Source organism: Pleurodeles waltl, chromosome 4_1 (assembly GCF_031143425.1).
Source record: "Pleurodeles waltl isolate 20211129_DDA chromosome 4_1, aPleWal1.hap1.20221129, whole genome shotgun sequence".
Classification (NCBI taxonomy): domain Eukaryota; kingdom Metazoa; phylum Chordata; class Amphibia; order Caudata; family Salamandridae; genus Pleurodeles; species Pleurodeles waltl.
Window position 1 is genome coordinate 180562507 of NC_090442.1, and position 22447 is coordinate 180584953.

Genomic DNA, 22447 nt, shown 5'->3' on the forward strand with positions numbered 1-22447 from the left:
TGGCACCACAGTTAACATGGCTACCTGTGCGAGGCTGGAGGAGACTTCCTGGACCCTGCCCAGCATCCATGAAGCATGACTTTCATCACTGTTTGCACCTGCAGGTGGCAGGCGAAGCCGCAGCAGGGGGGGTATGTCTCTGCCTCCATGGCGTATCATGCTACCTGTTCCTAGGCAATCTCGTGGCACACACACCCAGGTGAGGGAATGGGACCGGCCACACTGCATGTGGAGCACTCTGGGCACAAGTCCCCCTCCAGAACCAGTGGAGAATCACATCCACTACCTCAGTCCTTGGCAGGATGAAGCACTCTGGGCACAAGGCCCCCTCCAGAACCAGTGGAGAATCACATCCACTACCTCAGTCCTTGGCAGGATGAAGCACTCTGGGCACAAGTCCCCCTCCAGAACCAGTGGAGACTGTTATCCACTTTTGAGACTGTGGCTTTGCACTCCCCAGGATAAAGCAGTGGGCAAACCACCCACTGGAGTGACTTGAGGGACTGTAGCTTTGCACTCCCCAGGATAAAGCAGTGGGCAAACCACCCACTGGAAAGACTTGAGAGACTGTGGCTTTGCACTCCCCAGGATACAGCAATGGGCATGGCGCCCCCTCGAGGAGCAGTGGCATTGTGTATTCATCCAGCTGAGGTGCCCCCCTCCCCTTTCCCCTGAGGTGCCTGTTTCATTTCGATCTGATGCCCCTGCAATGTTCGCTCCGTTTCCAGTCAGGTATCTTGTGTGGGCTTCGCCCATGCATTTAAGGACCACTGGTCCACGGACAATGATTGGTACACTATCCGGACTTGTGTAGTTGGTGTACATATTTGTATATACTGATTTTTGAACTTTCACTATCTGATTTTTCATGCTTACAATCATTACAATCATTTCCTTTTGTCCTTGCATTCTTCCAGGGGGCAGAAGGTGTATATGTAATGTTGCTGCATATATTTGTGTGTATGGTGTTGTGGGTGAGGGTGGGGGTGGGGGTATTGCGTGTTGCGTGTGTGTGTCACTCTTTTCCCTCCCCGCTCCCCCCTCCCCTGTGTTGTAGGTGCAGTACTCACGGTGGTCGTCGACGGTGTCTGTCCTGCTCCTGATAGAGCAGGAGGAAGACCAGCATGGGCAGTACGTGTAACTCGGGCTCCATGGCATCCTGGTTCCTCTTTGGGTGTCTAGATGTGAGTGGTTTCCCTTCTGTGTACTGTTTCTGCCGTGCTTTTGATAGCGTTGGATCCGCCCCGGAAAAGGTCAGGGATAGGCCTGTTGGAATACAGTGGGCGGTACTTTGTCCTCCGCCTGTCTGTTGGCGGTGACCGCCAAGCTGTTTGTTTCTACCGCCGTGGCGGCCGGAGTGTTAAAGTGGCTGTCTATGTTGGCGGTTTCCGCCATGGTCGTGATTCCATTTTTTTTCAGGCCGGCCTGTTGGCGGTATTACTGCTGCTTTACCACCGTCTGCCAGGGTTGTAATGAGGGCCTTGGTCTAAATCCTGTACCTGTCCACCACCTGGACAATAAACATAACATTATTAATAATAAAAAAGCCATTTTTTATAACCCTGGATAATAGAAATAAATAGTAACCCATGAGTATTGAAATAGTTCAGTGACAAGCAGTGTGATATTTGTCCTTCACATAGTGAAGACTGGGATATTAACTCATGTTTCTCTACCTTGTAGAATTTTATGTAATCTATATATGAGAGTCCTGATGGTGTAGACCAACTTGAAATCCACCGAAACATGTCAACAGTTTTTTTAATGATAATTTGTATTGATTATTTCCTGTGTTGTTTTATTTGCAATTATACAAATTTTTTTCAATGGTGAAAAAATTGTGATGTATAGGAACTTTATGTATAGTACACCACAATGACATGAGTGAGGATGTGTTTTAATGTGATGGGGATTAAAAGGTTTTAAAGTAGTACTTGAAAAATATAAATAAATGAATATTTTTTATATAAATATAGCAAGACAGAGTTATTTTTACAGATCATTATGCTGGGTCACTGACCAATGAATTTATCAATGTGGAATAACTTAAAGGCAATCGAACAGTCGTTGTGAATGTAAATCCAGGGTTATGAATTGAAGGAGGCTTGAGAAATAATACATACAGCAAGGGAAATGTGAGTTTTCTAGTTCATGTAGTACCCTGTGACTTGTTGACTTTTTTAAGGGTGACTCTCCTCTAGTTGAGGTTGCCAGACGCAACAGTCTGGCACCAGTCAACCCTAATTTCATGATGCAGGACACTGCACCAAAGAGTTTGGTGATTCAAGTTGGTGTATCCCAATTCTTTCCCCACTACTCCTCCTGACAGAGTCCAAACATGGGCGCATGGACTGCCAGACTGCTCTACTAGGGCTACCTGTCCCAGGAACCCGTGAGACCTGCAAGGAATGGGAAGAGTATAAGGACCTCTTCCTTCTGCCTGCGCACTATATGGTGCAAGAGGTTACCCTGCTGTGCGGGATGCCTGGATCCCCAGAATGCTGTATTAGAGACTGCATGTCCCAGGAGCCCATAAGACCTCCAAGTAGGATGCGGAAACATGGGGCCTCTTCCTACTGCCTATGTGCTAAATAGCATAAGAGGTTACCCTGTTGCACGGGGCACCCACGTGCCGTACCTGAGCAAAGCCTCATCCATGGACGGGCCCGTCATTATCTGGAGGAGGCTGGGTTGGGCCCTCTCTTGGCTCTGGCCTTAAAATCAGGTACCACTTTTAATTTTCTATTGACTGTCTTGCTAATAATGTATTGGCATTTTTCCCCAACATTGATATGCTGTGCTTGGTCCTGCACTCATTGTGGAAGAACATTGTTTGATTAAGGCAGATTGATGGTTTTTGTGTGGTCCCCAGTGACGTTCTTGAAACACTTATCTAAAAATTGGGAAACTCAGACTAGGTTCCAGTAACAAAGCAATCCTTGAGCCTAAAACCAGCACTATTGATGCCTTTTTAGAAAGGGCTGTTAGTTTATTTCAAAGGAAAATTCTCTCTTGTGAAAAGATGTATATCTATTGAGTTAAGCAATTCAACATGCGTCACTCCGGTGCAAACATAGGATATAGCTTGCGCCACCCTGGGAGAGGGAAGTTTGCCTTTTGAGTACAGGCGCAGACTTGGGACTTTGAAATGAGGCTGCAACCTTGGATTCTTTCTCATCTCAACCACCTGACCTCACAAGAAAAACAAGAAGTCTCAAAGCCAGGACATTCAAACCACAAGTACCTTCAAAGCCAGGACACACAAGGCACAAGTTCTTAAGAAGCATTTGTAATGCAATATGTCTCACATTTACTTCAGTTGAAGCTATTGTAAATGTTGTAAATGTATAACTGGACTTTTCTTGCCAACAAAAATTGGTCAACTCTGTCGCACAATTTGGTCCTCTCTACCACATAGGTCCAGTGGCCCTGCATATAACTGAAGTACTTCCATTTACCTTCTTCCTCTATCTGCAGCACAAAATGAAAATATTGCCATTATTTTTTATATTTATTTATATTATTATTTTGGGGACCCCCAACCTAGTGTGGGGACCCAGAGATGACCTAGACAGAAAGAGCACATCATGCTGACCGTTTCGATGTTGGTCCCATTGTCCAAGGACCACTACACAGTGAGGTATGGGAAAAACTGTTTTTTAAACGAGTGCAGCGAATATTGTTGAATCTTGGCTGTAATGCTCAGAAGATCCCCTAGAGAGCACACAGTAAAAATAGCATTTGTATGGAACATGGTCATGTAACCATATAGTCAGCCCAATGAAAACAGAATGGCGAAACGTAATGCAGTGTAACCATATATTTAGCCCCTAGAGAGCATAATGCATTAAACATTTTCAGGCCTTGCAGGCCTACTAGAATAGTATTAGAAACAAGGCCCTTAAAACACAAACTATTCCCAGCTGTAAAACAAAAGTTCCAGTCATGAGAGAATTTAAAAAGACACTGAATACTGGGAGTGGTTATCATTTTGGGGGCCCCCACCATCCTAGTGTGGGGACTCAGAGATGACCTAGACAGAAAGAGTGCATGGTGCTGAACATTTTGATGGCGGTCCTATTGTCCTAGGACCACCACACAGTGAGTTGTGGGCAAAAATGTTTTGTAAAGGAATGCCCCGCAAAGCATTTATGGGGCGAGTGTCCGAGTGCAGTGAACATTGTAGTAACTTGACTGTAATGCTCAGAACAGCCCCTAGAGCGCACCAAAATAAAAATAGCATTGTAAGAAACATGGTCATGTAACCATATAGTCAGCCCCTAAAGTGCATAACTACCTGAAAAGAAAATGGTAGAATGTAATGCTATGTAGCCATATATTTAGCACCCGGGGGCATAGTGCATTACACATTTTCAGGCCTACTGGAATAATATTACAAACAAGGTCCTTAAAGCACAAACTTACTCCCACCTGTAAAACAAAAGTTCCAGCCAAGAGAGAGAGTAAAAAGGAAATGATTATTAGGCAGGGGTTATTATTTTGGGCCCCACCAACCTAGTTTGGGGACCCACAGATGACCTAGAAAGAAAGAGAGTGCTGTGTTGAATGTTTTGATGGTGGTCCCATTGTCTTCGGATCACCACACGGTGAATAATGGGAAAAAAAGTTTTGTAAAAGGAATGCCCCGCACACTATTATGGGTCGAGTTTCCGAGTGCAGCAAATATTGTAGTTTCCTGACTGCAATGCTCAGAACAGACACTAGAGGACTCCACAATAAAAATAGCATTTAGAAGAAATATCTTCATGTAACCATATAGTCAACCCTTAGAAGACATAACCATATGAAAAGAGAATGGCAGAAGGTAATGCAGAGTAACCATTTATTTAGCCCCTAGAGGACATAGGCCCTCATTACAACCTCAGTGGTCTTTTCGAAAGACCACCGAGGCTGCGGGAGCCAGAATACCGCCAGTGCTGCTGGTATTTCTGGCTCCTTATTACGACTTTGCCGCTGGGTCAGCGGACGGTAACAGTGTTACCATCCGCTGGCCCAGCGGAAAAGTCACATCAACATTGCTGCTAGCTCGTAATAGAGCCGGCGGCAATGCTGATGTGCAGCGGGTGCTGTAGGGGCAGTGAAATGCGCGACGGGCTATGCCTGGGGGCCCCTGCACTGCCCATGCCAAATGCATGGGCAGTGCAGGGGCCCCCAGGGACACCCCAAGTCCCCGTTACCGCCAGCCTTTCCATGGCAGTGTTTACCGTCGTGGCCAGGCTGGCGGTCGAGGACTCATAATCCCCAGGGCAGCGGTGCTATTCCGATCAAGTTTGCACTATATGAAACTTCCCCAACAAAATATAAATAAATAAAGAAGAACTGCCGAATTTGGGCGCAGGCACTGCAAAGAAATAGCGGTATGCCTAAATACAAGGAACAGGAAGAAACAACATACAGACAAGGAGCAGAAAGGCAAAAAAAAAAGAAAAAGTAGTGTGCCACATTAAGGTATATTGCCAGTCGTGCAAGAATCCATGTAACAGAGTCGGTCTCCAATGCAATAATAAAGCAGCCCCAAGGCGGGACAAATGTAAAGCATTTACCTACAAAATCAAGGGAATTTTGAAAGGGAGGCCAAGTAACGAATGAAAGTGATGGCTGTGAGATGGACATGGTGAAAACCCACAGACGTAGATTACAACATGTTGAGACACAGCGCATGCGCATTGCCTAGGCTCGACCTAAAAAGAAGCTCAAGGAACCATAAAATCCAGCAGTGGGCTCTGATGTTGAGGGATCATCTCTTAGAGACAAGAGGGATCGGGGAAATGTTCCCACATGCGATACATTCTAAGGTAATTTTAAATCTTTGATCAACAGGTGCCGTAATGCATTGTTTAAATGGCTTGACAATTGGTTTAGTTACAACCAAACATTTGGAACCCTCCTCTATAAATTGGGAGTCTAACCATGATTTACACATGGAATCAAACTTCTAGGCAAGCTCTTCTTGTAGAACATGACTCAGTTCATGCCTCTCCAACTCAAACTTAGGATATACCTGCAGCAGTATGTAATCAAAGGAGTATTAATGCCATAGGGGCAGCTTCCCAAGAGGCTATCCCTCTGCATAGGCAACATGATTATTCGGTTGATAGGCCCTTAGCATCCAAGGCCCATATTTGGTATGATCCTTCTACACCTCGACTCTGTTTCAACTTACCACCAGGATACGCCCATACGTGGCAGTATTGACCAGGAGCCACAGAATCCACATCCCAACTCAAGAACAAGGTTTGCCATGGGCACTTTCTACATACTCGTTTTAAAATCTTAAATAACAATAATATACTGTTTGTGAGGAGAGTGGCCTGGGTAGGCGCCTTGGCATACAGGTTTAAGGATGTCATTGATCTTTTGTCATACCCTGTAAACAGCCAGCATTAGCCAGAAGCGTACTACTACAGGCCTTCCCTAGGCCAAATGAAACAGATTGCATTAGGATACTAAAGTTAGTTTTTTATAGTCACCTACAACCAGCCCTGAACCAGCAGCACCCTGGAAAACAAACACAACCTACGCTCTTATCAGCAGATCCCATCCCAGCTTTTAACTTTTCTGAGCCCCTGACAGAACCTAATCAGATTGATTGACATGAGGGTCATGAAGGGCAACAAGATCGAAAAACTGAGACCGAATGGCTAGATCTTGCCCCTATTCTAATTAAAGCTTCTATCCTCACTGAACACACTGATGGGAGCTCACCCACAACCCTCAAAATCACTACCTGGAATATCTCAGGCGTTGTCACTAAGGTAGCTCACAAGGATCAGCAACTATTTGTTAAAAAATATATCATTATCATACTACATGAGACACGAGCCCTGGGTTCGATAACCCTGGATGGGCACTTCTGTGATGCAGGGCCAGCCTCTCTGTCTTCTTCTGGTCAACCTGGGAGCAGCCCCATGGCTTTATATCAAGGTACCCTGAACATCAAGGTTGTGCGCATACCTTTTTTATAATGAGGTATATTCTAGTTTATGATATCTGATCAGGCGAAACAATTATTAAGACTTTTGTTAATTTGGGCTGCTGCATTACGAATTCATCCCAGTCCCCAGCTAATAGACCAACCGAACACACCGGGCTGGTTAAATGGGGCCTGTAGGGAAATTAACAAGTCCTTGAGCTTGAACCCCAAAGTCAGAGAGACTATAATGAGATGTAGAGCCATATATAAAACAGTCCGACAAAAGAGGAAACTCGCCTTAAAAAAATAAACCTAGGAAACCCTAACCCTGTCTTGCTGTAATAATAAAGATTATTCCTTTAATACCGGCATACCAAGTTTATTTTATTAATATTATTAGGCAGACCAATGGGTAGGACAGTTCAGCGCACTTTCCGACCTGGACTCATCTGGCGAGCAAAATCCAAGGGAGGCTGAGGTCAACTACCTGTTGCTATTAGGTTTGAGGTCCTGAGAGGATCCCGATGGACATATATAAAATAAACAACGATTTTGGGCCTCTATAATCACCAATACTTTAAACTAGGCTTGCAGGACCAAGCAGGCACACTACAATATTAGTATATGCATTAAAAATAAGTCAACAGACAGGATCCACACCACTATAAACCCATTTCTTTACTTTATTTCATAGTAAAAATGGTTGGCCACATAGCTCCTGGCTTGGTGTAGAGGTGTGAGTATTTTGTCTAAGGTGCAATATTGGTTCAGGAAAAGGTTTGGAATCTCCATATAGTAATTAGCAAATACCCTGTTGTGTTCATGATGTAGTCTCTGCCTTCGATCAAATGAACAGGTCAAAACTCTGGGGTCTGCTCAGTGATATGGGTATTGCGTTAACTGTAGTTGAGTTCCTCTGTGCTCTTCATGCAGGTGTCTCAGCTCCTGTGAGACTTGGGGAAGGGGGGCAATGTACACAGTCTTTCTCTCTTAACCAGAGGGTCTGAGGAGGATAATAAAGCCCTGACTCACACCCTTATCGGCACCTGGCACCCATCATGCTCTTGTTGTACAACAAGTCCTTACCCCCTTTCTAATTGTTAATGGATAAGACATGCCAAACGTAATCTCCACCTTTATACTGACTCTTTTGCATGGTGATGATGTGCTGTGAATATCCCGGACCCCTGGGGAACTAAAGGTCCTTACCGATAAATGTATACAGGTCGTGGATAATCTCTATCTTGATACCGATTTAGCAAGAACCCTTTACATGGCTTGTGGCCCAAACAGTTGCAAATCAAGAGTCTTTGGTATCAAGGGTAAGAAAATAGAGAGGGGTACCCATTTTTCATATCCAAGTGTAATCTTCGATTCCTCTGGCTCTTGCCTCCGATGCCTATTTAATAGAATAGAAAGTTTGTTCAATCAGTTGGTACCCTTTTGACCTTCACTCAAATCATCAGTAACACGCCTATTAAGCACTTGGTTGAAATTTATAAACGGAGGTGTTTACCAATATTAACTAATGGGGCAGGATTGTGGGACTACCGGACTACAAGAACTATCCAAGGGGAAGGGAACCATTTATGTAGGCTTTAACTAGGGTTATCTTTCAGCAGCCCCAACTACTTCCTCCATGAGGAATTGGGACTGGGGTACGTAGAAGATCTCATAACACTGGTTCCAATGTCACTCTGGTTGTCTTGTCTGGTTAAATCCTCAATCCACTTTAAACTGAAAGATCATATAGGATTGCCTTGCACGCGACTTCGGGCATACCATACTTTGGTTTCAGCATATAAAAATTACTGCTAATGGTCTCAAAAGATCCAAGGTATTCCCCAGCCGCAACATGATTATACAGAGGAAGATCCCCTGAGTTAAAAAACATTTTAGATAGCTTGTGACCTCCATCAGACAGAGTGTCGAACCCCTAAAACCCTCCATAAGGGAGTATTTAGTAATTCCAACTACTTGGAAAATGGAGCCATATTTGACCTGGTTTTTAAATCTTTGGTAAAAACTCTGGAGGAGATTTCATTTAGGGGCTGTCCGTTGCCTCCTCAATTTTCCAATTGGGACATTATGATTTCAGCCGCCATATTAGTCTGTCTATGCGATGAATCCTCTCCTCAAACCCTATTGCACCTCCTGTTTTTTTGTAAATTTTATTAACCTTTTATGCATCAGTTTTAATGCCTGTTTTTAAAGAATGTAATTTATACAACCCTTTACCATGCATTTCTGTGGCTATTTATTTTAAAATGTGCGGTGGCAAATCGGAAATCCTTGCAGTTTTAATATCTATTGTTTTATCTGGATGATGTCTAATGTATTGATGATATTTAATTGATCTGAAAAGTGGGATGTTCTTTTATGATTATTCTCAATAATTGAATAGAGTAAAGATTAATTAGAGTTGAAACATCTTGAGACAACCAGTAAATATGTGTATTCTTCGGCCAATCTAGCCCTCCGGTTAGTCTATGCCAGCTGTTTCCTAGGGAGCTATACCCATGCTTCACGGGATATCACTAGCAATATCTTATTGGTGGTTCCCAAAGAATTTCAGGACAATTTGGCTCAAGCCATCCTGGATGGTCAAGATGTTGGAAAGTACATCATCTGCTCTGGATTGGACACTAACTGTTGGCTTGGGCAGAGCAGTAGGCACTACTGTGGTGCTTTGGCGGTCTCTTTATGGACATATCACTTGGGGAGTCTCATCTGTTTGGAGAGAAGGCGTATTCAACATTAAAACTTTTTAAAGAAAGCCAGCCCAAGGTGCATTCCCTAGGTCTTTCTACCCTTTGAAACAGCATCCTGAACAGTTGCACCACTTTCAAAGATATTGCAGGGGTGCTCACTTTCTTCGTGTGCACATCATTTGAGCCCATGCACTGCTGCCCACTACGTCTCCTGACTCTGAAGATTGTGGTTCTAGTCATGCTGACTTCAGCTTGTTGTGTGAAAGAACTCCAAGCTCTCTCGATGCAGCCTCCTTATACAACCATTTCCCCATACAAAGTGGTACTATGTAACAGTGTGGTCTTTTTATATAGGATTGTTACTGCTTTTCAAGTTGGACAATCCATCACTCTTCCAACAATCTTTACCACACTCAAATGTGGAGGGGAGACTCCATCGGCTGGACCCCAAAAGAACTTCAATCTTTTACATTAATCACACCAAAGACCAATGACTGGACAATTAGGTTTTTGTGGGGGTCTTGAGGCAAAGAAAGGCAAGCCATTGCAGGAAAGGACTTTGTCAAGGGGGATAGTCTTCTTCATCAAGATCTGCTATGCACTGGCCAAGAAGCAGCCTCCTAAGGTGTGGAGGGCCCATTTCACGGGGGCCAAGGCTGCTACCACTGCGTTGGCACTTGTAACGCCTATTGTTGACATCTGTCAGGTTGCAATGTGGGCATCAGTACACATGTTCACGAAGCACTGGTGCCTTAACAGCCAGTTCTTGTGGTGATGGCATTTCACTTGTTCTCTTCTACAGTACTGCTGGTCATGGCCCTTCCTGCAGGGTTTTCCCCAAACATTATGCCTTCTCCCCTCCTGTTTTGCTGAATCCATTTTTGTTGGCCTTAGTACTCTTACCACTGCTAACCAGGGTTAAAGGTATTGTACTCACTCCCTAAAATATGGTAAAAGTGGTTTACACCTGATTGGTATATTCAATTTACTTATCAGTCCCTAGTAAAGTGGTATATCATAAGCCCAGGGCTGGTAAGTTAAATGCCCATGGGCCTGCAACATTTATTGTGCCACCCACTTAAGTAGCCCCCTAAAACATTTTCCATGCCTGCCACTGCAACCTGTGAGCAGCTTTGAACTCTCAACTGGACTTAGCAAAAAACCCTTTTGACCAGGCCTAAGACTCTCTTTTTAATACATACAAGTCACCCCGAAGGTAGGCCCTGAACAGGCCCTGGGGCAGGGTGCATTGTATTTAAAAGGTTGGACATGTATTCTTATGTTTTACATGTCTTGGCAGTGAAAAACTCGCAAATTTGTTTTCACTATTGTGATACCTACCTCTTCCATAGTATAACATTAGGTTTCCTTCTTATATTTTATAAGTGATAACCTTTGTTTGTGAGCGAGTGGAAATCTCATGTTTGGTGACTAAAGAATTGTAATTTAAAATCATCTTTAATGGTAAAGCTGGATTTTTTGTCACAATTTTGAAAATGCCTCCTTTAGAAAGTGGCAAGAAGAACAAGTGATGGGCGAAAATGCTGAACAATGTCAAACATTCATCCCCAGTACAGAGATCTGGGCCTAAATCCATCATTATTTTTGCTACCCATGATCTTTGTGACTGGAGGTTAATGTTTGCTTTATTTAGCATTCTGTCCATCATCTGCTCATTTTTGCTATTGTCGCCCAAAGTGGGAAGGGAAGACCTGGGTCCAATGCTCACTGCACCACTGAATTCAAGCTAGCCTGGCTGGTGAGGGGTGATACCCCAAAACCGGTCCTAAGATGCTTGTTTCCGGTCCATGGAGAACCTGGCTTGGCAGTTCGGGCTGGATTGTTCCCATGGGGAGCAAGGTCAAGACTGATTTGCATATGGCTGGATCCACACTGGGGTGGCATAGTGGGTGAAAAAATGATGGATTAAACCAAGATCTTTGTGACTGGGTGAATGTTTGCATTGTCCTGCATTCCATCCATCATCTATTCTTTTTTACTTTTAGAAAGTTGGCATTTTCTTGTCCTAATCATTTGGTGCCTGTTTGCTGGAATCATCTAACTAGGTGTAGTTGGCAGCTGGCCTTTGTGTATTCCTCCCAGATAGCCACATAACAGAGGGACTGGTGTTGGCAGGATGGGACATTCACGCTGGATGGGGGTGGAGGGATGGAGCTATGCACAGCCCTACTTGCACTGCCTAAGCTCACATACAAATAACTCCACACTAGCCTATTGTGACTGCAGACAAGCTGGGACCAGGGCACAGAAGCAGGAAATTCCAAACACTTCTGTGGGGCAAAAATACCAGATGTTTCTTCCACTTCAAAGCTGGCATCAGGTGTAAACATAGGGCCCACAGACCCTCTCTTCAGTTCACTTCTAGCCCTGCAGAAGGACTCTCAGAGGACTGCCCTGCTGCCTGTGGCCTGCTGTGTACATCAGAGGACTGCCCTGCTACACCAAGTGGAATGCCCTGCTGCCTGAAGCCTGGCTTGTGCCCTTAGAGAACTGCCCTGTTGCTTGAGACATGCTTTTCTGCTTGAGCCCAAGACTTCAAGAGTGACCCCAAAGGCTAATTGGCTGGCTTTCTCATCATAGCCCCAAGGACAGAAAAGGTTCCAACCATCTTAAACACACACCTGGACCCAAGCCAGAGTGAGTCCTGACCCTCCAAGTGGTGTCCCTCCAGTCCTGGACCCTTGAAATTGGTGCTAATGGTGCCCAGATAACACAGTTTCAAAATTTGGGACTTGAAAAAATTTCTGCTAAAATGTGCTCTGAGGACCCAGAGGACACTGGGACCTACTTGCTCCTGGATCCGCCCTGCGTCAGCTTCCACTGTGTTTTTCTCCACAGCAGCAAATCCTGTTCAGAGGCTCCTTGTAGGAGAGGTATCTGGCCTCGTGGAGCCCTCATCAGCTACAGCCTGCAGCTTCATCCAGCTGGACATTTTTGACTTCCATAAAAGACTAAGGGGCATATTTACAAGCCCTGGCGCCACCTTGCCTCACACTATGGTCATTTTATTTTACGCTAAGGCGGCATTAAGGAGGCCTTTCTCCCGCACCATATTTACAAAGTGGTGCAATAATTGCATTGCGCCACTTTGTAAACGCTTGCACCACGTTATGCCTGCACCAGATATAATGTATGCAAACGGGGCGTTCTGACGCAGGGAGGCCTGAAAAAATGGCACAGTGAAATTTACAGGATTTCACTGTGCCATATTTTCCGTCATTTTTAATGCCTGCTCAGAGCAGGCGTTAAAATGATGCACTCATTTTAACCAATTAGCCTCCCTGTGCTTTGCTGCATTAGCGTCAAATATTTTGACGCTAGTGCAGCATAGTGCCACAATAGCATCAAAAATGCTGACGCTATTGTCCTAACGACTGCCATGGGGCGCCGCGCAACCATGGTGTCGTTGGGTGGGGCAGGGACAACACAAGAAAAGTGGCGTATCGGGACCAATGCACCACTTTCTTGTAAATATGCCCCTAAGTCCTAATGTTGAAATCTTCACCACAACTTCACCCAGCAACTCCCTGACAATGACGCCTCCTCCTTGGATACTGCTGGCGGCCTTGACCCGCTGAACTTTACCTTCTCAGACATTTTTCTCTAAAATTCCAACGGTAAGCAGAGACTGGGCCCAATTCACCATGGATGTTTGAGCCACGCTCCATCAGAGTGAGCCATAACTTTCAACTTTGTCCCCGTCTTGTGCAACTAGATGTCCGCAGTTTGCGCTTTGATCTTTTAGGCGCTATTTTACATTTTAAACTTTAAAATTCATAACTCCGGTCTACTGATTTGAATTTTGTCATTTTGGTGTCAAATAATTTATTTAAATGTTCTCTTTTTTTCTAATTTGGTGTGGGATTTTGTTGTGTATTTACTTTATTACTGTTTTAGTGCTGCAAATATACTTTACACATTGCCTCTACGTTAAGCCTGACCACTTTTGTGCCAAGCTACCAGAGGGTTTAGCAAAGGTTAATTTAGTGACTTTTTGTGGTTCACCCCGACAAGGATTGTGCCTGTTTAAGCAGGGTTTCTCCCCCCTCATTCAACAATCCATTTTCTCACAAGGACTTTTTGAGCTGTGTAGTTCCACAGACCCACCACCTTGGGAGGCACTGCTTTGGTATCTATTCTAAAGGTGAGGTATCTGCAGTTAGAAGTATCCATCAAAAGAACAAGTTACCTGCCGTCTGTAATACACTTTCTGGTGTATACTTTAATCTCAAATTCCTCTCTGCCATCACTGTCAGCATTCTGCGGAAAGGTCTGCTTTCTAATCTAAAAAAGTCCTAGTCTAGAAATCTGCATTTTGGTATCACTGTTTATAGTTGGGCTACGTGACCACAGCAGTAATGCTGTTTAAATCTTCTGGATTGAGTTTAGCACCTGGAGAAATTCTAAAGGTAATCTGTGGTTAGATGGAGTATCCACCAGAAAGATTGTTGCTAAAATTGTCTGCACTGCATAAAATTGGTTCTTCATGTTCATTGTAACCCGAGGTGGAACCTATAACGTTGGCTATTTAGGTAACAACATTTTTGGATCTCTGGTACCATGGCGTGAGGCCATCACTTGGATACTGCTGCTATCATGCTACTATAGTGTTTGCCTGGGTCCGGGCAAACCATTGTTGAGGGTTATGAGAAGAGGGAAAGCCCTCCTCGAAAGCAGAAGAATGGTTGGAGCAGTGGAGAAGTGTGGCACAAGGGTTAGAGTGGCAGACCCTGATACAGAGATCTGGCCCAGGACCAGGGTTCAATTCCCACCTCAGTGGTTCTTGGGCTCAATTCCCTTGGACCAGATAATTCTCGCCTCAGTGCCTAATCTAATTGATGGGTCCCACTCTGTAACCTCAGACACTGACGTGTAGCCTTCCATCTGCACCCGAAGGTGGAACGTGAGCTGTGGCTCCTAGAGCAAGCTGGAATCATAGAGAAGGTGTTGCGACCCACCCGGTGGGTGTCCCCAATAGTGGTTGTGAAGAAACACAAGCAGCCTGATGCGGTTCACATCTGTATGGATATGCGACTGCCCAAACAAGCTATCAAAAGGGAGACATCTGACCCCAACCATGTAAACCATCACTGCAGAGCTTTCCGGGTCCAAATGGTTCTCCAAGATGGACCTTTGGTCGGGCTACCACCAAATCATGCTGCACCCTGAAACCCAACCCATAACCACCTTCTCTACTCACACCAGCCTCTGGAGGTACACCCATTTGAACTTTGGCATGTCCAGCGCCGTTAAGGTGTTTCAGCACATGGTCAAGGAGGTCCTACAAGGGTTACCCGGAGTCCTGAATGTCAATGACGACATTCTAGTGCATGCACCCTTGCTGGAGAGTCACCTGGTCCATCTACAAGCAGTGTTCGTGAGACTCAAAGACCACAGCAAAAAGTGTGGGTTTTGAAGAGGAACATTTGCTTCTTTGGGTACAAGTTCTTGGAACAGGGAATCTGCCCAGACCCTGCCAAGGTAAAGGACATACAGGGCGCGCCCGCCCCAACCACGGTCACAGGGGTCAAGAGTTTCTTAGGTATGGTCACCTATTGTGGGCGTTTTATGAAAAACGCATCCGACATCACTGGCCCGCTGTGAGATTTTACCAAAGCCAACGACCCGTGGATATGGGGCTAGGACCAAGAGCGTGCTTTTGAGAGCACAAAAGAGGCCCTGTCAGCCAATGCCACCCTGGCATATCTCAAACCACAATGGGAATCTTAGCTAGCGGTCGATGCCAGCCCCATGGGTCTAGAGGCGGTTTTGGCCCAAAAGCAGGACTGTGGGGAGTGGGTGCCCATCACTTATGCCAGCAGAAGATTGACACCCACAGAACAGCAGTATTACCAGTTAGAGCGGGAAGCAATCGCCATCCACTGGGGGTGTCGGCATTTTCACCTCTACTTGCATGGGAAAGCGTTCACTGTTATGACCGATCACAAGCCACTCCTCCCCCTCTTTAAAGGGTCATCATCCAAGCCGTCGCCCAGGATTGAGAAATTGATCTTACAATTGCAAGAATTCAACTTTAACGTAGAGTACCAACCAGGCACAAAAAACCTTGCTGACTTCCTGTCACACCATCCCCTCCCCCCCCAGGAAGCCAAAGAAGCCCTCGAGACCGAGGAATATGTCAGGCTGGTGGTGGATCAAGCGCAAGACCATTACCCATTCCTGTAGCAGAAGCAGTGGAAGGTACCAGTAAAGATGACTGTCTGCAGATGGCCATAGGAGCTGTTCAATCCTGTGACTGGCACTCTCTAAAGCACCCTGAGACTTTCCGCACCGCCAATGCCAAGGCCACGCTACAAGCATTCTATAATGTACACCACGAGCTCTCAGTGAGCGAAGAGGGATGTCTGCTACGAGGCCCCCGCCTTGTGCAGCCCACCTGCCTAAGACGGCAGGCTGTCCTGTTGGCCCACGGGGCCCACCAAGGAATCGTAAAGTCAAAAAAACGACTCTGGAGTAAGGTCTGGTTCACCAGTCTGGACCAGCTGGTAGATGACGCAGTGAAAGGATGTCATGTCTGTCAAGCAAGTGGGATGCCCGACCTACCAGTGTCTATCATTACTGAAAAAGGCCACACGGTCCCGTGGCAGAGGGTCAGCGTTGACTTTAGAGGTCTTCCAATGGGTCCTACATGTTAATAGTCGTGGACGACTACTCCCGATACCCCACAGTGGAGATTGTGTCGTCCACGTTGGTGGTCATTCCAAAAATGGAGAAGATGATGGCCACCCATGGCCTTTTTGGAGAGATTCATACAGACAACGGACCCCCATTCAATAGCCACGAGTGGGCTGAATTTCCAAAGTCTCGAAACACCAAACACCGATGGATGAAGCCCAGGTGGCCTCAAGAGAAATGAGAGGTGGAGAGATTTGTAAAGACACTGACAAAAACGATCCACATTGCCACCGCTGCAGCCCAGAACATCGAATGTGCCCTGTGCACTTTTCTCCGCGAATACCAGGTCACATCCCATGCCACCACGGGGGTCACCCCGAGCCAGCTATTCTTTGGAAGAGCAGTCACGTATGCTATCCCACACCACCCTTTGTGGGTTGTCTAAGCAGTTCCTCCTAATCAATCAATGGATCGGAGGTCTCGCAACAACCATTACGCTTCACAGAGACGTAGGGCATGGCAGAGTGCCATACAAGAGGGCTACACTGTGCTGGTTAAGGAAATCCACCAAAGGGACCATGGTATCTGCTGAAAGGAATGGTGGGAGCATGACAAGGAATGTGTCCCAGTTCAAGCGGTTTTCACCGTCCACACTCCAAGGTAATGGTGGGGTAAACTCTCCGAGTGACTGATTCCCACCTGTGCCTCCGATGCAGGGGGCTCTCCTGTTCGACATCTGATGGGGCCTGAAATCCAGCAGAGACGGTGCCTTCATCAGGTGGGACCCAAAGGTCACTGTCAGGACGAGCGGGGAATGAATGGTACATTCTGAGGTCCAATCCGGACCCTTCCAAATGGTATGCTGACTTTTTACTGTTCGCTATATTTGAAATATCCCAGCCTTATGCTGGGTCCCCCGTTTGTGTATCCATGTGTATATATTGTTCTTCTGGAATTGAGCACCCAGGCGTCTGGAGGGGGGGGTTTGTGTTTCTTCTTTTTTTTGTTTTCTCTTTCTTCTTCTTACGTTGGGGAGGAATGTAGTGTTTGCCCGGGTTCGGGCGTACCAATGTTGAGGACTATGAGGCGGGGGGAAGCCCTCCTCCCCTGTTCAAAAGCAGAAGAATGGTTGGGCCGGTGTGACGGCCCAAAAGTTATAAATGTGGTGTAAAAAGCGCGCGCGGTGAGCTAGAGAGTGGCAGCGGCGCCAACAAAGAAAGCTGCCCTCACTCTACAGCTACTAAGACCTTCTAAAATGTCATCCATCGACACGAGTTGGTAATACAGTACCTATGAAACCAGGCGTGCAGTTGCTGGGTCTGCCGGAAATGGCAGGCATGCTTTAGTTATCAAGTGGCTTTTTGGTTCAAAGATGGATGGGTGGGGAGAGGAAGTCTCTAGGGAGAGAAGGAGCCTTGGGCAGATACTCGGGGTGACGGTGATCCGGGGGGCAGTTCCCGCAGCAATATGTACTGCCTGCCGGGCACCCATTCTGGGCTACTTGACTAAAATTAGCCAGCCAGGAAAAGTACAAGGATTTAGCTGTAGGAAATAAAAAGTTACCGCTGTCTCACAAAAGAGCATGTCATGAAGCATGAGCCGCAGCAGGCATTTCCAGAGAACTGGGATTCTGTGCAGATATGTTGCGAGCTGACCTGTTCTGCAACATTCAACCCTTTTTCCTGGAAAGAAGCTCAGCTCTCACTTTCTGTTTATCGTTTTCAAGACTGAAACTCGCACACAGAAAACAGTCAATGCACACCGAATAGGGGAATATAAGCGCAACACCTCAGCATATTTGAAATCGTTTTTCATAGCAGTTAAATTGCCAATGTGATGTGGCACCTTCAGCCAGTTCTAACGTTTTATCTGACAGAAAAAAAAACCTTTATTCAAGCACACCTCCCCGAGAGGACAAGGTGGTCTGACTCTCCGCTCCTTCAAGCTGCCCCCCAGAAGTCGCTTTAACCCGACAGGAATATAATAATAATTCCTCCTCCTAATAAGAGATTGCAAGCATTTGACAAGACCTGTAGTCATACTATATGTTTTCTTACGGCGACACCGACACTAAAATGACTTTTGCATGGACGCTGTCTTAACGTGGACAAGGTTTATTTCTTAAATATAGCGTCCTAGCACCCTTGGTGAGTCCGTGTATTGACAACAGCTAAATAAACCGCGCATACAAATCTCAGACTTGTGATTTTTTTTTTTACCAGTATAGTATGATTTTTATAAGTGCACAGTCTCAAGAAATTCCACCGTGCAGTCTTAAAACCCAGGACTGGCCTACGATGTAACGCACAACGTAGACTACTGCATTGCTACATTTTAAACGTAACACTTTTGGCTCCAAAACCTTTCCAACGAGGCTGCCTCATTAGGTATTTCACTGCAAAACGGGGTCACTCCAAAATAACGCATGTTTCGCGGCCACTACGGCCAGTGCTGTGCACACTAACCCCTGCCCTGCAGCATCACGTCATATTCATTCACCTAAACCCTGCCCTGCAGCACCCCATCTTATTCATACACCTAAACCATGCCCTGCAGCATCACGTCATATTCATTCACCTAAACCCTGCCCTGCAGCACCCCATCTTATTCATTCAACTAAACCCTGCCCTGCAGCACCCCATCTTATTCATACACCTAAACCATGCCCTGCAGCACCCCATCTTATTCATTCACCTAAACCATGCCCTGCAGCACCCCGTCTTATTCAGACACCTAAACCCTGCCCTGCAGCACCCCATCTTATTCAGACACCTAAACCATGCCCTGCAGCACCCCGTCTTATTCATACACCTAAACCCTGCCCTGCAGCACCCCATCTTATTCAGACACCTAAACCATGCCCTGCAGCACCCCGTCTAATTCATACACCTAAACCCTGCCCTGCAGCACCCCATCTTATTCAGACACCTAAACCATGCCCTGCAGCACCCCGTCTAATTCATACACCTAAACCATGCCCTGCAGCACCCCGTCTAATTCATACACCTAAACCCTGCCCTGCAGCACCCCGTCCTGTTCATACACCTGAAGCACCCAACCCTATTCAAATACCTAAACCCTGCCCTGCAGCACCCCGTCCTGTTCATACACCTGAAGCACCCAACCCTATTCAAATACCTAAACCCTGCCCTGCAGCATCCCATCCTATCCATACACCTGAAGCCTGCCCTGCAGCATCCCATCCTATCCATACACCTGAAGCCTGCCCTGCAGCATCCCATCCTATCCATACACCTGAAGCCTGGCCTGCAGCACCCCGCCCTGTTCATGCACCTGAAGCCTGGCCTGTGGCTCGGATATTATTGCCTTACTTCTTTGCGCACATAAAGCTCTGCTGTAGATCTACATCCTGAGATATGGTACCCAGGTCTATGGCATGCATCTTAATGCTGACTGGCAGCACCCCTTCCAATGTCATGCTTGTCAGGGCTAAACCTACAGCATTACATCCTCTGCCATGTGTTTAAACCATGGGTACTCACAAACTTTTTCTCGGGGGCCAAAATTGCAGTATAGTTTGCGGCCGAGGGCCGCACTGAAGTGACAGCGGGGGGCGGGGCTTAGAGGGGGCGGGGCTTAGAGGGGGAACAACCACCCCACCCCCTTTTTCAAAACAATGCCCCTACCCCAGTAACACACACAGCGCGCACACATACAGCGCCATCTGCTCTCACCCCTACCCCAGTAACACACACAGCGCGCACACATACAGCGCCATCTGCTCTCACCCCTACTCCAGTAACACACACAGCGCGCACACACACAGCGCCATCTGCTCTCACCCCTACCCCAGTAACACACACAGCGCCATCTGCTCTCACCCCTACCCCAGTAACACACACTGCGCCATCTGCTCCCACCCCTACCCCAGTAACACACACAGCGCCATCTGCTCTCACCCCTACCCCAGTAACACACACTGCGCCATCTGCACACAGCGCCATCTGCTCTCATCCCTACCCCAGTAACACACACAGCGCCATCTGCTCTCACCCCTACCCCAGTAACACACACTGCGCCATCTGCACACAGCGCCATCTGCTCCCACCCCTACCCCAGTAACACACACAGCGCCATCTGCTCTCACCCCTACCCCAGTAACACACACTGCGCCATCTGCACACAGCGCCATCTGCTCTCACCCCTACCCCAGTAACACACACAGCACCATCTGCTCTCACCCCTACCCCAGTAACACACACTGCGCCATCTGCACACAGCGCCATCTGCTCCCACCCCTACCCCAGTAACACACACAGTGCCATCTGCTCTCACCCCTACCCCAGTAACACACACTGCGCCATCTGCACATAGCGCCATCTGCTCTCACCCCTACCCCAGTAACACACACTGCGCCATCTGCACACAGCGCCATCTGCTCTCACCCCTACCCCAGTAACACACACAGCGCCATCTGCTCTCACCCCTACCCCAGTAACACACACTGCGCCATCTGCACACAGCGCCATCTGCTCCCACCCCTACCCCAGTAACACACACTGCGCCATCTGCACACAGCGCCATCTGCTCCCACCCCTACCCCAGTAACACACACAGCGCCATCTGCTCTCACCCCTACCCCAGTAACACACACTGCGCCATCTGCACACAGCGCCATCTGCTCTTACCCCACCCCAGTAACACACACACACAGCGCACACACACAGCGCCATCTGCTCTCACCCCTACCCCAGTAACACACACAGCGCGCACACACACAGCGCCATCTGCTCTCACCCCTACCCCAGTAACACACACAGCGCGCACACATACAGCGCCATCTGCTCTCACCCCTACCCCAGTAACACACACAGCACGCACACACACAGCGCCATCTGCTCTCACCCCTACCCAGTAACACACACACACAGCGCACACACACAGCGCAATCTGCTCTCACGCCTACCCCAGTAACACACACAGCGCGCACACACACAGCGCCATCTGCTCTCACCCCTACCCCAGTAACACACACAGCGCGCACACATACAGCGCCATCTGCTCTCACCCCTACCCCAGTAACACACACAGCGCGCACACACACAGCGCCATCTGCTCTCACCCCTACCCCAGTAACACACACACACAGCGCACACACACAGCGCAATCTGCTCTCACGCCTACCCCAGTAACACACACTACATTAAAAACAAATAAATAAATAACCAAAGAGCCTTACCTGACTCAAAGCACTGTAAAGATGCCACAAATGTGGAACAGCAGGCAGGCAGGCGGGCAGCAGACGACCAAAGCCCCATAAAAGTTAGCTGCAAGCGCTGACTTTTATGGGGCTTTGGCTTCCAGGATCGTCAGGGCAACGCCATAAACAATGGCCGCCGTATGTAAACATAGAGGAGGGCCGCGGGAGCATGCTCCCGCGGCCCTCTTCTATGTTTACATACTGCTGCCATTATGATGTGGCGTTTGGTGTGCGTGTCGCGGGCCGCCAAGCTAGGTCCATGGGGCCGCTGGCGGCCCGCGGGCCGTACTTTGAGTACCGTTGGTTTAAACCTTGACCTGCAACACTCAGAATACCCAGCATGCACAGGCTACACTGTTCTCCAGCGCCGCAAGGTCATACAAATGGCAATAGCGCTATGCAAATATCACTCCACTACATACAAAAAAAACTAATGTAAATAAAAATAAAAATGCATTTTCAACATCAACAGCTATAACTTTCACAGATGCGAGACGGGTTGCATTGCAAATGCTTATCATTCCTTCCTGGACCCACGTGCAGGTTCGTTGTGCACCTCAGTCCTGACCTGCTGCACCCAGAGGTGAGTGAGGCCCAGGCCTCTCACACTCCATGATTTACACTCAGTGCTAGAGTTCAATGAAACCGTTCAATCCTTTTTGCATTGTGGCTTATAGGCGCAGGACAGACCCGGCCTGCGGTGAAAACGTGTGGCAAACAATAATGCAACATGTGGTTTTAAAAATGTATTGGCACCGCCCAGTATAAACAAGCTGTAAGAGAAGGTGCAAATCGAACAAGTGAAAGGAAAGCAGTCTGGCGGCTGTGGGACAGCTCAACGAGCTGCAAAAATGCTGCGTTCTTGATCTTTGGTAAAAGGTTCCCAGTGTCAAAGAACAGCTTGGGCCTGGCAGGACTTTGACG

At 47.2% G+C, this 22447-nt stretch overlaps 1 protein-coding gene across 1 annotated transcript in view; it reads left to right on the forward strand.

Annotated features, from left to right (window-relative positions):
* TMEM213 (transmembrane protein 213) overlaps positions 1 to 22447 on the forward strand; it is a 119445-nt gene that overhangs the window by 93972 nt on the left and 3026 nt on the right. The gene's annotated exons all lie outside the window — the stretch shown is intronic.